Below are 16,774 nucleotides of genomic sequence, written 5' to 3' on the forward strand. Positions count from 1 at the left end.
CCGTCGCCGTTAGATGACGTTCTACGTCACACTCGCGGTATAACAGGACGTGCTACGTCCACCGCTATGGTCGAGGGTGGCGCTGGTGAACACTCTCGAGGTTCCCTTACACGCAGTAAACATAAATACCCACGAGAGCAGCAGATTGGACAGCCGTCGCCGTAGCTCAGTTGGTAAGAGCACCGGACGCGATATTCGGAGGTCGTGGGTTCGGATCCCACCGGCGGCATGGTTGTTTTTTCTGCTGCTTTATAAGTAATTTTCTTTAAACCGATTGATTGGCACTACAAATTAAAAAAAGATTAAAAACATTCCCCTATGCCCCTTGGTTTCCGCGACTGTTGGCTTCCTTAATATGTTTGTCAAACGAGCCCCTCATTTCCTTTACCTTGTCTGCTAATAGCTTAACGGGGGTCTCGGTTCTGGCAGTTTTGTTGCCATAGGTAGCATAAGAGGGCTCTCGCACAGTTTCCGCCGTCGCCGTTAGATGACGTTCTACGTCACACTCGCGGTATAACAGGACGTGCTACGTCCACCGCTATGGTCGAGGGTGGCGCTGGTGAACACTCTCGAGGTTCGCTTACACGCAGTAAACATAAATACCCACGAGAGCAGCAGATTGGACAGCCGTCGCCGTAGCTCAGTTGGTAAGAGCACCGGACGCGATATTCGGAGGTCGTGGGTTCGGATCCCACCGGCGGCATGGTTGTTTTTTCTGCTGCTTTATAAGTAATTTTCATTAAACCGATTGATTGGCACTACAAATTAAAAAAAAGATTAAAAACATTCCCCTATGCCCCTTGGTTTCCGCGACTGTTGGCTTCCTTAATATGTTTGTCAAACGAGCCTCTCATTTCCTTTACCTTGTCTGCTAATAGCTTACCGGGGGTCTCGGTTCTGGCAGTCTTGTTGCCATAGGTAGCATAAGAGGGCTCTCGCACAGTTTCCGCCGTCGCCGTTAGATGACGTTCTACGTCACACTCGCGGTATAACAGGACGTGCTACGTGCACCGCTATGGTCGAGGGTGGCGCTGGTGAACACTCTCGAGGTTCGCTTACACGCAGTAAACATAAATACCCACGAGAGCAGCAGATTAGACAGCCGTCGCCGTAGCTCAGTTGGTAAGAGCACCGGACGCGATATTCGGAGGTCGTGGGTTCGGACCCCACCGGCGGCATGGTTGTTTTTTCTGCTGCTTTATAAGTAATTTTCTATAAACCGATTGATTGGCACTACAAATTAAAAAAAGATTAAAAACATTGCCCTATCCCCTTGGTTTCCGCGACTGTTGGCTTCCTTAATATGTTTGTCAAACGAGCCCCTCATTTATATTACCTTGTCTGCTAATAGCTTAACAGGGATCTCGGTTCTGGCAGTCTTGTTGCCATAGGTAGCATAAGAGGGCTCTCGCACAGTTTCCGCCGTCGATGTTAGATGATGTTCTACGTCACACTCGCGGTATAACAGGACGTGCTACGTCCACCGCTATGGTCGAGGGTGGCACTCGTGAACACTCTCGAGGTTCGTTTACACGCAGTTAAAAAAAAAACCCACGAGAGCAGCAGATTGTACAGCCGTCGCCGTAGCTCAGTTGGTAAGAGCACCGGACGCGATATTCGGAGGTCGTGGGTTCGGATCCCACCGGCGGCATGGTTGTTTTTTCTGCTGCTCTATAAGTAATTTTCTTTAAACCGATTGATTGGCACTACAAATTAAAAAAAGATTAAAAACATTCCCCTATGCCCCTTGGTTTCCGCGACTGTTGGCTTCCTTAATATGTTTGTCAAACGAGCCCCTCATTTCCTTTACCTTGTCTGCTAATAGCTTAACGGGGGTCTCGGTTCTGGCAGTCTTGTTGCCATAGGTAGCATAAGAGGGCTCTCGCACAGTTTCCGCCGTCGCCGTTAGATGACGTTCTACGTCACACTCGCGGTATAACAGGACGTGCTACGTCCACCGCTATGGTCAAGGGTGGCGCTGGTGAACACTCTCGAGGTTCGCTTACACGCAGTAAACATAAATACCCACGAGAGCAGCAGATTGGACAGCCATCGCCGTAGCTCAGTTGGTAAGAGCACCGGACGCGATATTCGGAGGTCGTGGGTTCGGATCCCACCGGCGGCATGGTTGTTTTTCTGCTACTTTATAAGTAATTTTCTTTAAACCGATTGATTGGCACTACAAATTAAAAAAAAGATTAAAAACATTCCCCTATGCCCCTTGGTTTCCGCGACTGTTGGCTTCCTTAATATGTTTGTCAAACGAGACCCTCATTTCTTTTACCTTGTCTGCTAATAGCTTAACGGGGATCTCGGTTCTGGCAGTCTTGTTGCCATAGGTAGCATAAGAGGGCTCTCGCACAGTTTCCGCCGTCCCCGTTAGATGATGTTCTACGTCACACTCGCGGTATAACAGGACGTGCTACGTCCACCGCTATGGTCGAGGGTGTCGCTGGTGAACACTCTCGAGGTTCGCTTACACTCAGTAAGCATAAATAACCACGAGAGCAGCAGATTGGACAGCCGTCGCCGTAGCTCAGATGGTAAGAGCACCGGACGCGATATTCGGAGGTCGTGGGTTCGGATCCCACCGGCGGCATGGTTGTTTTTTCTGCTGCTTTATAAGTAATTTTCTTTAAACCGATTGATTGGCACTACAAATAAAAAAAAATTAAAAACATTCCCCTATGCCCCTTGGTTTCCGCGACTGTTGGCTTCCTTAATATGTTTGTCAAACGAGCCCCTCATTTCCTTTACCTTGTCTGCTAATAGCTTAACGGGGGTCTCGGTTCTGGCAGTCTTGTTGCCATAGGTAGCATAAGAGGGCTCTCGCACAGTTTCCGCCGTCGCCGTTAGATGACGTTCTACGTCACACTCGCGGTATAACAGGACGTGCTACGTCCACCGCTATGGTCAAGGGTGGCGCTGGTGAACACTCTCGAGGTTCGCTTACACGAAGTAAACATAAATACCCACGAGAGCAGCAGATTGGACAGCCGTCGCCGTAGCTCAGTTGGTAAGAGCACCGGACGCGATATTCGGAGGTCGTGGGTTCGGATCCCACCGGCGGCATGGTCGTGTTTCTGCTACTTTATAAGTAATTTTCTTTAAACCGATTGATTGGCACTACAAATTAAAAAAAAGATTAAAAACATTCCCCTATGCCCCTTGGTTTCCGCGACTGTTGGCTTCCTTAATATGTTTGTCAAACGAGCCCCTCATTTCCTTTACCTTGTCTGCTAATAGCTTAACGGGGGTCTCGGTTCTGGCAGTCTTGTTGCCATAGGTAGCATAAGAGGGCTCTCGCACATTTTCCGCCGTCGCCGTTAGATGACGTTCTACGTCACACTCGCGGTATAACAGGACGTGCTACGTCCACCGCTATGGTCGAGGGTGGCGCTGGTGAACACTCTCGAGGTTCGCTTACACGCAGTAAACATAAATACCCACGAGAGCAGCAGATTGAACAGCCGTCGCCGTAGCTCAGTTGGTAAGAGCACCGGACGCGATATTCGGAGGTCGTGGGTTCGGATCCCACCGGCGGCATGGATGTTTTTTCTGCTGCTTTGTAAGTAATTTTATTTAAACCGATTGATTGGCACCACAAATTAAAAAAAGATTAAAAACATTCCCCTATGCCCCTTGGTTTCCGCGACTGTTGGCTTCCTTAATATATTTGTCAAACGAGCCCCTCATTTCCTTTACCTTGTCTGCTAATAGCTTAAGGGGGATCTCGGTTCTGGCAGTTTTGTTGCCATAGGTAGCATAAGAGGGCTCTCGCACATTTTCCGCCGTCGCCGTTAGATGACGTTCTACGTCACACTCGCGGTATAACAGGACGTGCTACGTCCACCGCTATGGTCAAGGGTGGCGCTGGTGAACACTCTCGAGGTTCGCTTACACGCAGTAAACATAAATACCCACGAGAGCAGCAGATTGGACAGCCGTCGCCGTAGCTCAGTTGGTAAGAGCACCGGACGCGATATTCGGAGGTCGTGGGTTCGGATCCCACCGGCGGCATGGTTGTTTTTTCTGCTGCTTTATAAGTAATTTTATTTAAACCGATTGATTGGCACCACAAATTAAAAAAAGATTAAAAACATTCCCCTATGCCCCTTGGTTTCCGCGACTGTTGGCTTCCTTAATATATTTGTCAAACGAGCCCCTCATTTCCTTTACCTTGTCTGCTAATAGCTTAAGGGGGATCTCGGTTCTGGCAGTTTTGTTGCCATAGGTAGCATAAGAGGGCTCTCGCACATTTTCCGCCGTCGCCGTTAGATGACGTTCTACGTCACACTCGCGGTATAACAGGACGTGCTACGTCCACCGCTATGGTCGAGGGTGGCGCTGGTGAACACTCTCGAGGTTCGCTTACACGCAGTAAACATAAATACCCACGAGAGCAGCAGATTGGACAGCTTGTCGCCGTAGCTCAGTTGGTAAGAGCACCGGACGCGATATTCGGAGGTCGTGGGTTCGGATCCCACCGGCGGCATGGTTGTTTTTTCTGCTGCTTTATAAGTAATTTTCATTAAACCGATTGATTGGCACTACAAATTAAAAAAAAGATTAAAAACATTCCCCTATGCCCCTTGGTTTCCGCGACTGTTGGCTTCCTTAATATGTTTGTCAAACGAGCCCCTCATTTCCTTTACCTTGTCTGCTAATAGCTTACCGGGGGTCTCGGTTCTGGCAGTCTTGTTGCCATAGGTAGCATAAGAGGGCTCTCGCACAGTTTCCGCCGTCGCCGTTAGATGACGTTCTACGTCACACTCGCGGTATAACAGGACGTGCTACGTGCACCGCTATGGTCGAGGGTGGCGCTGGTGAACACTCTCGAGGTTCGCTTACACGCAGTAAACATAAATACCCACGAGAGCAGCAGATTAGACAGCCGTCGCCGTAGCTCAGTTGGTAAGAGCACACGGACGCGATATTCGGAGGTCGTGGGTTCGGACCCCACCGGCGGCATGGTTGTTTTTTCTGCTGCTTTATAAGTAATTTTCTATAAACCGATTGATTGGCACTACAAATTAAAAAAAGATTAAAAACATTGCCCTATCCCCTTGGTTTCCGCGACTGTTGGCTTCCTTAATATGTTTGTCAAACGAGCCCCTCATTTATTTTACCTTGTCTGCTAATAGCTTAACAGGGATCTCGGTTCTGGCAGTCTTGTTGCCATAGGTAGCATAAGAGGGCTCTCGCACAGTTTCCGCCGTCGATGTTAGATGATGTTCTACGTCACACTCGCGGTACAACAGGACGTGCTACGTCCACCGCTATGGTCGAGGGTGGCACTCGTGAACACTCTCGAGGTTCGCTTACACGCAGTTAAAAAAAAAACCCACGAGAGCAGCAGATTGTACAGCCGTCGCCGTAGCTCAGTTGGTAAGAGCACCGGACGCGATATTCGGAGGTCGTGGGTTCGGATCCCACCGGCGGCATGGTTGTTTTTTCTGCTGCTTTATAAGTAATTTTCTTTAAACCGATTGATTGGCACTACAAATTAAAAAAAGATTAAAAACATTCCCCTATGCCCCTTGGTTTCCGCGACTGTTGGCTTCCTTAATATGTTTGTCAAACGAGCCCCTCATTTCCTTTACCTTGTCTGCTAATAGCTTAACGGGGGTCTCGGTTCTGGCAGTCTTGTTGCCATAGGTAGCATAAGAGGGCTCTCGCACAGTTTCCGCCGTCGCCGTTAGATGACGTTCTACGTCACACTCGCGGTATAACAGGACGTGCTACGCCCACCGCTATGGTCAAGGGTGGCGCTGGTGAACACTCTCGAGGTTCGCTTACACGCAGTAAACATAAATACCCACGAGAGCAGCAGATTGGACAGCCGTCGCCGTAGCTCAGTTGGTAAGAGCACCGGACGCGATATTCGGAGGTCGTGGGTTCGGATCCCACCGGCGGCATGGTTGTTTTTCTGCTACTTTATAAGTAATTTTCTTTAAACCGATTGATTGGCACTACAAATTAAAAAAAAGATTAAAAACATTCCCCTATGCCCCTTGGTTTCCGCGACTGTTGGCTTCCTTAATATGTTTGTCAAACGAGACCCTCATTTCTTTTACCTTGTCTGCTAATAGCTTAACGGGGATCTCGGCTCTGGCAGTCTTGTTGCCATAGGTAGCATAAGAGGGCTCTCGCACAGTTTCCGCCGTCCCCGTTAGATGATGTTCTACGTCACACTCGCGGTATAACAGGACGTGCTACGTCCACCGCTATGGTCGAGGGTGTCGCTGGTGAACACTCTCGAGGTTCGCTTACACTCAGTAAGCATAAATAACCACGAGAGCAGCAGATTGGACAGCCGTCGCCGTAGCTCAGATGGTAAGAGCACCGGACGCGATATTCGGAGGCCGTGGGTTCGGATCCGACCGGCGGCATGGTTGGTTTTTCTGCTGCTTTATAAGTAATTTTCTTTAAACCGATTGATTGGCACTACAAATTAAAAAAAGATTAAAAACATTCCCCTATGCCCCTTGGTTTCCGCGACTGTTGGCTTCCTTAATATGTTTGTCAAACGAGCCCCTCATTTCCTTTACCTTGTCTGCTAATAGCTTAACGGGGGTCTCGGTTCTGGCAGTCTTGTTGCCATAGGTAGCATAAGAGGGCTCTCGCACAGTTTCCGCCGTCGCCGTTAGATGACGTTCTACGTCACACTCGCGGTATAACAGGACGTGCTACGTCCACCGCTATGGTCGAGGGTGGCACTCGTGAACACTCTCGAGGTTCGCTTACACGCAGTAAACATAAATACCCACGAGAGCAGCAGATTGGACAGCCGTCGCCGTAGCTCAGTTGGTAAGAGCACCGGACGCGATATTCGGAGGTCGTGGGTTCGGATCCCACCGGCGGCATGGTTGTTTTTTCTGCTGCTTTATAAGTAATTTTCTTTAAACCGATTGATTGGCACTACAAATAAAAAAAAATTAAAAACATTCCCCTATGCCCCTTGGTTTCCGCGACTGTTGGCTTCCTTAATATGTTTGTCAAACGAGCCCCTCATTTCCTTTACCTTGTCTGCTAATAGCTTAACGGGGGTCTCGGTTCTGGCAGTCTTGTTGCCATAGGTAGCATAAGAGGGCTCTCGCACAGTTTCCGCCGTCGCCGTTAGATGACGTTCTACGTCACACTCGCGGTATAACAGGACGTGCTACGTCCACCGCTATGGTCGAGGGTGGCGCTGGTGAACACTCTCGAGGTTCGCTTACACGCAGTAAACATAAATACCCACGAGAGCAGCAGATTGAACAGCCGTCGCCGTAGCTCAGTTGGTAAGAGCACCGGACGCGATATTCGGAGGTCGTGGGTTCGGATCCCACCGGCGGCATGGATGTTTTTTCTGCTGCTTTGTAAGTAATTTTATTTAAACCGATTGATTGGCACCACAAATTAAAAAAAGATTAAAAACATTCCCCTATGCCCCTTGGTTTCCGCGACTGTTGGCTTCCTTGATATATTTGTCAAACGAGCCCCTCATTTCCTTTACCTTGTCTGCTAATAGCTTAAGGGGGATCTCGGTTCTGGCAGTTTTGTTGCCATAGGTAGCATAAGAGGGCTCTCGCACATTTTCCGCCGTCGCCGTTAGATGACGTTCTACGTCACACTCGCGGTATAACAGGACGTGCTACGTCCACCGCTATGGTCAAGGGTGGCGCTGGTGAACACTCTCGAGGTTCGCTTACACGCAGTAAACATAAGTACCCACGAGAGCAGCAGATTGGACAGCCGTCGCCGTAGCTCAGTTGGTAAGAGCACCGGACGCGATATTCGGAGTTCGTGGGTTCGGATCCCACCGGCGGCATGGTCGTTTTTCTGCTACTTTATAAGTAATTTTCTTTAAACCGATTGATTGGCACTACAAATTAAAAAAAAGATTAAAAACATTCCCCTATGCCCCTTGGTTTCCGCGACTGTTGGCTTCCTTGATATATTTGTCAAACGAGCCCCTCATTTCCTTTACCTTGTCTGCTAATAGCTTAAGGGGGATCTCGGTTCTGGCAGTTTTGTTGCCATAGGTAGCATAAGAGGGCTCTCGAACATTTTCCGCCGTCGCCGTTAGATGACGTTCTACGTCACACTCGCGGTATAACAGGACGTGCTACGTCCACCGCTATGGTCAAGGGTGGCGCTGGTGAACACTCTCGAGGTTCGCTTACACGCAGTACACATAAATACCCACGAGAGCAGCAGATTGGACAGCCGTCGCCGTAGCTCAGTTGGTAAGAGCACCGGACGCGATATTCGGAGGTCGTGGGTTCGGATCCCTACGGCGGCATGGTTGTTTTTTCTGCTGCTTTATAAGTAATTTTCTTTAAACCGATTGATTGGCACTACAAATTAAAAAAAAAGATTAAAAACATTCCCCTATGCCCCTTGGTTTCCGCGACTGTTGGCTTCCTTAATATGTTTCTCAAACGAGCCTCTCATTTCCTTTACCTTGTCTGCTAATAGCTTACCGGGGGTCTCGGTTCGGGCAGTCTTGTTGCCATAGGTAGCATAAGAGGGCTCTCGCAATTGTTTCCGCCGTCGCCGTTAGATGACGTTCTACGTCACACTCGCGGTATAACAGCACGTGCTACGTCCACCGCTATGGTCGAGGGTGGCACTCGTGAACACTCTCGAGGTTCGCTTACACGCAGTAAACATAAATACCCACGAGAGCAGCAGATTGGACAGCCGTCGCCGTAGCTCAGTTGGTAAGAGCACCGGACGCGATATTCGGAGGTCGTGGGTTCAGATCCCACCGGCGGCATGGTTGTTTTTTCTGCTGCTTAATAAGTAATTTTCTTTAAACCGATTGATTGGCACTACAAATTAAAAAAAGAATAAAAACATTCCCCTATGCCCCTTGGTTTCCGCGACTGTTGGCTTCCTTAATATGTTTGTCAAACGAGCCCCTCATTTCCTTTACCTTGTCTGCTAATAGCTTATCGGGGGTCTCGGTTCTAACAGTCTTTTTGCCATAGGTAGCATAAGAGGGCTATCGCACAGTTTCCGCCGTCGCCGTTAGATGACGTTCTACGTCACACTCGCGGTATAACAGGACGTGCTACGTCCACCGCTATGGTCGAGGGTGGCGCTGGTGAACACTCGCGAGGTTCGCTTACACGCAGTACACATAAATACCCACGAGAGCAGCAGATTGGACAGCCGTCGCAGTAGCTCAGTTGGTAAGAGCACCGGACGCGATATTCGGAGGTCGTGGGTTCGGATCCCTACGGCGGCATGGTTGTTTTTTCTGCTGCTTTATAAGTAATTTTCTTTAAACCGATTGATTGGCACTACAAATTAAAAAAAGATTAAAAACATTCCCCTATGCCCCTTGGTTTCCGCGACTGTTGGCTTCCTTAATATGTTTGTCAAACGAGCCCCTCATTTTCTTTACCTTGTCTGCTAATAGCTTAACGGGGGTCTCGGTTCTGGCAGTCTTGTTGCCATAGGTAGCATAAGAGGGCTCTCGCACAGTTTCCGCCGTCGCCGTTAGATGACGTTCTACGTCACACTCGCGGTATAACAGGACGTGCTACGTGCACCGCTATGGTCGAGGGTGGCGCTGGTGAACATTCTCGAGGTTCGCTTACACGCAGTAAACATAAATACCCACGAGAGCAGCAGATTGGACAGCCGTCGCCGTAGCTCAGTTGGTAAGAGCACCGGATGCGATATTCGGAGGTCGTGGGTTCGGATCCCACCGGCGACATGGTTGTTTTTACTGCTGCTTTATAAGTAATTTTCTTTAAACCGATTGATTGGCACTACAAATAAAAAAAGATTAAAAACATTCCCCTATGCTCCTTGGTTTCCGCGGCTGTTGGCTTCCTTAATATGTTTGTCAAACGAGCCCCTCATTTCCTTTACCTTGTCTGCTAATAGCTTAACGGGGGTCTCGGTTCTGGCAGTCTTGTTGCCATAGGTAGCATAAGAGGGCTCTCGCACAGTTTCCGCCGTCGCCGTTAGATGACGTTCTACGTCACACTCGCGGTATAACAGGACGTGCTACGTGCACCGCTATGGTCGAGGGTGGCGCTGGTGAACATTCTCGAGGTTCGCTTACACGCAGTAAACATAAATACCCACGAGAGCAGCAGATTGGACAGCCGTCGCCGTAGCTCAGTTGGTAAGAGCACCGGACGCGATATTCGGAGGTCGTGGGTTCGGATCCCACCGGCGACATGGTTGTTTTTACTGCTGCTTTATAAGTAATTTTCTTTAAACCGATTGATTGGCACTACAAATTAAAAAAAGATTAAAAACATTCCCCTATGCTCCTTGGTTTCCGCGAATGTTGGCTTCCTTAATATGTTTGTCAAACGAGCCCCTCATTTCCTTTACCTTGTCTGCTAATAGCTTAGCGGGGGTCTCGGTTCTGGCAGTCTTGTTGCCATAGGTAGCATAAGAGGGCTCTCGCACAGTTTCCGCCGTCGCCGTTGGATGACGTTCTACGTCACACTCGCGGTATAACAAGACGTGCTACGTGCACCGCTATGGTCGAGGGTGGCGCTGGTGAACACTCTCGAGGTTCGCTTACACGCAGTAAACATAAATACCCACGAGAGCAGAATTTTGGACAGCCGTCGCCGTAGCTCAGTTGGTAAGAGCACCGGATGCGATATTCGGAGGTCGTGGGTTCGGATCCCACCGGCGGCATGGTTGTTTTTTCTGCTTCTTTATAAGTAATTTGCTTTAAACCGATTGATTGGCACTACAAATTAAAAAAAGATTAAAAACATTCCCCTATGCCCCTTGGTTTCCGCGACTGTTGGCTTCCTTAATATGTTTGTCAAACGAGCCCCTCATTTCCTTTACCTTGCCTGCTAATAGCTTATCGGGGGTCTCGGTTCTGGCAGTCTTTTTACCATAGGTAGCATAAGAGGGCTCTCGCACAGTTTCCGCCGTCGCCGTTAGATGACGTTCTACGTCACACTCGCGGTATAACAGGACGTGCTACGTCCACCGCTATGGTCGAGGGTGGCGCTGGTGAACACTCTCGAGGTTCGCTTACACGCAGTACACATAAATACCCACGAGAGCAGCAGATTGGACAGCCGTCGCAGTAGCTCAGTTGGTAAGAGCACCGGACGCGATATTCGGAGGTCGTGGGTTCGGATCCCTACGACGGCATGGTTGTTTTTTCTGCTGCTTTATAAGTAATTTTCTTTAAACCGATTGATTGGCACTACAAATTAAAAAAAGATTAAAAACATTCCCCTATGCCCCTTGGTTTCCGCGACTGTTGGCTTCCTTAATATGTTTGTCAAACGAGCCCCTCATTTTCTTTACCTTGTCTGCTAATAGCTTAACGGGGGTCTCGGTTCTGGCAGTCTTGTTGCCTTAGGTAGCATAAGAGGGCTCTCGCACAGTTTCCGCCGTCGCCGTTAGATGACGTTCTACGTCACACTCGCGGTATAACAGGACGTGCTACGTGCACCGCTATGGTCGAGGGTGGCGCTGGTGAACATTCTCGAGGTTCGCTTACACGCAGTAAACATAAATACCCACGAGAGCAGCAGATTGGAGAGCCGTCGCCGTAGCTCAGTTGGTAAGAGCACCGGATGCGATATTCGGAGGTCGTGGGTTCGGATCCCACCGGCGACATGGTTGTTTTTACTGCTGCTTTATAAGTAATTTTCTTTAAACCGATTGATTGGCACTACAAATTAAAAAAAGATTAAAAACATTCCCCTATGCTCCTTGGTTTCCGCGGCTGTTGGCTTCCTTAATATGTTTGTCAAACGAGCCCCTCATTTCCTTTACCTTGTCTGCTAATAGCTTAACGGGGGTCTCGGTTCTGGCAGTCTTGAGGCCATAGGTAGCATAAGAGGGCTCTCGCACAGTTTCCGCCGTCGCCGTTAGATGACGTTCTACGTCACACTCGCGGTATAACAGGACGTGCTACGTGCACCGCTATGGTCGAGGGTGGCGCTGGTGAACATTCTCGAGGTTCGCTTACACGCAGTAAACATAAATACCCACGAGAGCAGCAGATTGGACAGCCGTCGCCGTAGCTCAGTTGGTAAGAGCACCGGATGCGATATTCGGAGGTCGTGGGTTCGGATCCCACCGGCGACATGGTTGTTTTACTGCTGCTTTATAAGTAATTTTCTTTAAACCGATTGATTGGCACTACAAATTAAAAAAAGATTAAAAACATTCCCCTATGCCCCTTGGTTTCCGCGGCTGTTGGCTTCCTTAATATGTTTGTCAAACGAGCCCCTCATTTCCTTTACCTTGTCTGCTAATAGCTTAGCGGGGGTCTCGGTTCTGGCAGTCTTGTTGCCGTAGGTAGCATAAGAGGGCTCTCGCACAGTTTGCGCCGTCGCCGTTAGATGACGTTCTACGTCACACTCGCGGTATAACAGGACGTGCTACATCCACCGCTATGGTCGAGGGTGGCACTGATGAACACTCTCGAGGTTCGCTTACACGCAGTACACATAAATACCCACGAGAGCAGCAGATTGGACAGCCGTCGCAGTAGCTCAGTTGGTAAGAGCACCGGACGCGATATTCGGAGGTCGTGGGTTCGGATCCCACCGGCGGCATGGTTGTTTTTTCTGCTGCTTTATAAGTAATTTTCTTTAAACCGATTGATTGGCACTACAAATTAAAAAAAGATTAAAAACATTCCCCTATGCCCCTTGGTTTCCGCGACTGTTGGCTTCCTTAATATGTTTGTCAAACGAGCCCCTCATTTCCTTTACCTTGTCTGCTAATAGCTTAACGGGGGTCTCGGTTCTGGCAGTCTTGTTGCCATAGGTAGCATAAGAGGGCTCTCGCAATTGTTTCCGCCGTCGCCGTTAGATGACGTTCTACTTCACACTCGCGTTATACCAGGACGTGCTACGTCCACCGCTATGGTCGAGGGTGGCGCTGGTGAACACTCTCGAGGTTCGCTTACACGCAGTAAACATAAATACCCACGAGAGCAGCAGATCGGACAGCCGTCGCCGTAGCTCAGTTGGTAAGAGCACCGGACGCGATATTCGGAGGTCGTGGGTTCGGATCCCACCGGCGGCATGGTTGTTTTTTCTGCTGCTTTATAAGTAATTTTCTTTAAACCGATTGATTGGCACTACAAATTAAAAAAAGATTAAAAACATTCCCCTATGCCCCTTGGTTTCCGCGACTGTTGGCTTCCTTAATATGTTTGTCAAACGAGCCCCTCATTTCCTTTACCTTGTCTGCTAATAGCTTAGCGGGGGTCTCGGTTCTGGCAGTCTTGTTGCCGTAGGTAGCATAAGAGGGCTCTCGCACAGTTTGCGCCGTCGCCGTTAGATGACGTTCTACGTCACACTCGCGGTATAACAGGACGTGCTACGTCCACCGCTATGGTCGAGGGTGGCGCTGGTGAACACTCTCGAGGTTCGCTTACACGCAGTACACATAAATACCCACGAGAGCAGCAGATTGGACAGCCGTCGCAGTAGCTCAGTTGGTAAGAGCACCGGACGCGATATTCGGAGGTCGTGGGTTCGGATCCCTACGGCGGCATGGTTGTTTTTTCTGCTGCTTTATAAGTAATTTTCTTTAAACCGATTGATTGGCACTACAAATTAAAAAAAGATTAAAAACATTCCCCTATGCCCCTTGGTTTCCGCGACTGTTGGCTTCCTTAATATGTTTGTCAAACGAGCCCCTCATTTTCTTTACCTTGTCTGCTAATAGCTTAACGGGGGTCTCGGTTCTGGCAGTCTTGTTGCCTTAGGTAGCATAAGAGGGCTCTCGCACAGTTTCCGCCGTCGCCGTTAGATGACGTTCTACGTCACACTCGCGGTATAACAGGACGTGCTACGTGCACCGCTATGGTCGAGGGTGGCGCTGGTGAACATTCTCGAGGTTCGCTTACACGCAGTAAACATAAATACCCACGAGAGCAGCAGATTGGACAGCCGTCGCCGTAGCTCAGTTGGTAAGAGCACCGGATGCGATATTCGGAGGTCGTGGGTTCGGATCCCACCGGCGACATGGTTGTTTTTACTGCTGCTTTATAAGTAATTTTCTTTAAACCGATTGATTGGCACTACAAATTAAAAAAAGATTAAAAACATTCCCCTATGCTCCTTGGTTTCCGCGGCTGTTGGCTTCCTTAATATGTTTGTCAAACGAGCCCCTCATTTCCTTTACCTTGTCTGCTAATAGCTTAACGGGGGTCTCGGTTCTGGCAGTCTTGTTGCCATAGGTAGCATAAGAGGGCTCTCGCACAGTTTCCGCCGTCGCCGTTAGATGACGTTCTACGTCACACTCGCGGTATAACAGGACGTGCTACGTGCACCGCTATGGTCGAGGGTGGCGCTGGTGAACATTCTCGAGGTTCGCTTACACGCAGTAAACATAAATACCCACGAGAGCAGCAGATTGGACAGCCGTCGCCGTAGCTCAGTTGGTAAGAGCACCGGATGCGATATTCGGAGGTCGTGGGTTCGGATCCCACCGGCGACATGGTTGTTTTACTGCTGCTTTATAAGTAATTTTCTTTAAACCGATTGATTGGCACTACAAATTAAAAAAAGATTAAAAACATTCCCCTATGCCCCTTGGTTTCCGCGGCTGTTGGCTTCCTTAATATGTTTGTCAAACGAGCCCCTCATTTCCTTTACCTTGTCTGCTAATAGCTTAGCGGGGGTCTCGGTTCTGGCAGTCTTGTTGCCGTAGGTAGCATAAGAGGGCTCTCGCACAGTTTGCGCCGTCGCCGTTAGATGACGTTCTACGTCACACTCGCGGTATAACAGGACGTGCTACATCCACCGCTATGGTCGAGGGTGGCACTGATGAACACTCTCGAGGTTCGCTTACACGCAGTACACATAAATACCCACGAGAGCAGCAGATTGGACAGCCGTCGCAGTAGCTCAGTTGGTAAGAGCACCGGACGCGATATTCGGAGGTCGTGGGTTCGGATCCCACCGGCGGCATGGTTGTTTTTTCAGCTGCTTTATAAGTAATTTTCTTTAAACCGATTGATTGGCACTACAAATTAAAAAAAGATTAAAAACATTCCCCTATGCCCCTTGGTTTCCGCGACTGTTGGCTTCCTTAATATGTTTGTCAAACGAGCCCCTCATTTCCTTTACCTTGTCTGCTAATAGCTTAACGGGGGTCTCGGTTCTGGCAGTCTTGTTGCCATAGGTAGCATAAGAGGGCTCTCGCAATTGTTTCCGCCGTCGCCGTTAGATGACGTTCTACTTCACACTCGCGTTATACCAGGACGTGCTACGTCCACCGCTATGGTCGAGGGTGGCGCTGGTGAACACTCTCGAGGTTCGCTTACACGCAGTAAACATAAATACCCACGAGAGCAGCAGATCGGACAGCCGTCGCCGTAGCTCAGTTGGTAAGAGCACCGGACGCGATATTCGGAGGTCGTGGGTTCGGATCCCACCGGCGGCATGGTTGTTTTTTCTGCTGCTTTATAAGTAATTTTCTTTAAACCGATTGATTGGCACTACAAATTAAAAAAAGATTAAAAACATTCCCCTATGCCCCTTGGTTTCCGCGACTGTTGGCTTCCTTAATATATATGTTTGTCAAACGAGCCCCTCATTTCCATTACCTTGTCTGCTAAGAGCTTAACGGGGGTCTCGGTTCTGGCAGTCTTGTTGCCATAGGTAGCATAGGAGGGCTCTCGCACAGTTTCCGCCGTCGCCGTTAGATGACGTTCTACGTCACACTCGCGGTATAACAGGACGTGCTACGTCCACCGCTATGGTCGAGGGTGGCACTGGTGAACACTCTCGAGGTTCGCTTACACGCAGTAAACATAAATACCCACGAGAGCAGCAGATTGGACAGCCGTCGCCGTAGCTCAGTTGGTAAGAGCACCGGACGCGATATTCGGAGGTCGTGGGTTCGGATCCCACCGGCGGCATGGTTGTTTTTTCTGCTGCTTAATAAGTAATTTTCTTTAAACCGATTGATTGGCACTACAAATTAAAAAAAGATTAAAAACATTCCCCTATGCCCCTTGGTTTCCGCGACTGTTGGCTTCCTTAATATGTTTGTCAAACGAGCCCCTCATTTCCTTTACCTTGTCTGCTAATAGCTTATCGGGGGTCTCGGTTCAGGCAGTCTTTTTGCCATAGGTAGCATAAGAGGTCTCTCGCGCAGTTTCCGCCGTCGCCGTTAGATGACGTTCTACGTCACACTCGCGGTATAACAGGACGTGCTACGTCCACCGCTATGGTCGAGGGTGGCGCTGGTGAACACTCTCGAGGTTCGCTTACACGCAGTAAACATAAATACCCACGAGAGCAGCAGATTGGACAGCCGTCGCCGTAGCTCAGTTGGTAAGAGCACCGGATGCGATATTCGGAGGTCGTGGGTTCGGATCCCACCGGCGGCATGGTTGTTTTTTCTGCTGCTTTATAAGTAATTTGCTTTAAACCGATTGATTGGCACTACAAATTAAAAAAAGATTAAAAACATTCCCCTATGCCCCTTGGTTTCCGCGGCTGTTGGCTTCCTTAATATGTTTGTCAAACGAGCCCCTCATTTCCTTTACCTTGTCAGCTAATAGCTTAAGGGGGGTCTCGGTTCTGGCAGTCTTGTTGCCATATGTAGCATAAGAGGGCTCTCGCAGTTTCCGCCGTCGCCGTTAGATGAAGTTCTACGTCACACTCGCTGTATAACAGGACGTGCTACGTCCACCGCTATGGTCGAGGGTGGCGCTGGTGAACACTCTCGAGGTTCGCTTACACGCAGTAAACATAAATACCCACGAGAGCAGCAGATTGGACAGCCGTCGCCGTAGCTCAGTTGGTAAGAG

General features: G+C 49.3%; 6 non-coding genes across 6 annotated transcripts; all 6 read left to right on the forward strand.

Annotated features, from left to right (window-relative positions):
• Positions 1–9,638: 9,638 nt before the first annotated feature.
• On the forward strand, positions 9,639–9,712 carry TRNAS-CGA (transfer RNA serine (anticodon CGA)). Its single transcript has one exon. It is a non-coding gene; the product is annotated as a tRNA-Ser (tRNA).
• Positions 9,713–10,111: 399 nt separating this feature from the next.
• TRNAS-CGA (transfer RNA serine (anticodon CGA)) lies at positions 10,112–10,185 on the forward strand. The gene has a single exon. It is a non-coding gene; the product is annotated as a tRNA-Ser (tRNA).
• A 1,348-nt stretch (positions 10,186–11,533) lies between these two features.
• On the forward strand, positions 11,534–11,607 carry TRNAS-CGA (transfer RNA serine (anticodon CGA)). The gene has a single exon. It is a non-coding gene; the product is annotated as a tRNA-Ser (tRNA).
• A 400-nt stretch (positions 11,608–12,007) lies between these two features.
• Positions 12,008–12,081, forward strand: TRNAS-CGA (transfer RNA serine (anticodon CGA)). Its single transcript has one exon. It is a non-coding gene; the product is annotated as a tRNA-Ser (tRNA).
• Positions 12,082–13,903: 1,822 nt separating this feature from the next.
• On the forward strand, positions 13,904–13,977 carry TRNAS-CGA (transfer RNA serine (anticodon CGA)). The gene has a single exon. It is a non-coding gene; the product is annotated as a tRNA-Ser (tRNA).
• Positions 13,978–14,377: 400 nt separating this feature from the next.
• On the forward strand, positions 14,378–14,451 carry TRNAS-CGA (transfer RNA serine (anticodon CGA)). The gene has a single exon. It is a non-coding gene; the product is annotated as a tRNA-Ser (tRNA).
• The last annotated feature ends 2,323 nt before the right edge of the window (positions 14,452–16,774 follow it).

This window comes from Amblyomma americanum, chromosome 5 (genome assembly GCF_052857255.1).
Source record: "Amblyomma americanum isolate KBUSLIRL-KWMA chromosome 5, ASM5285725v1, whole genome shotgun sequence".
In the NCBI taxonomy this organism is placed as follows: Eukaryota; Metazoa; Arthropoda; class Arachnida; order Ixodida; family Ixodidae; genus Amblyomma; species Amblyomma americanum.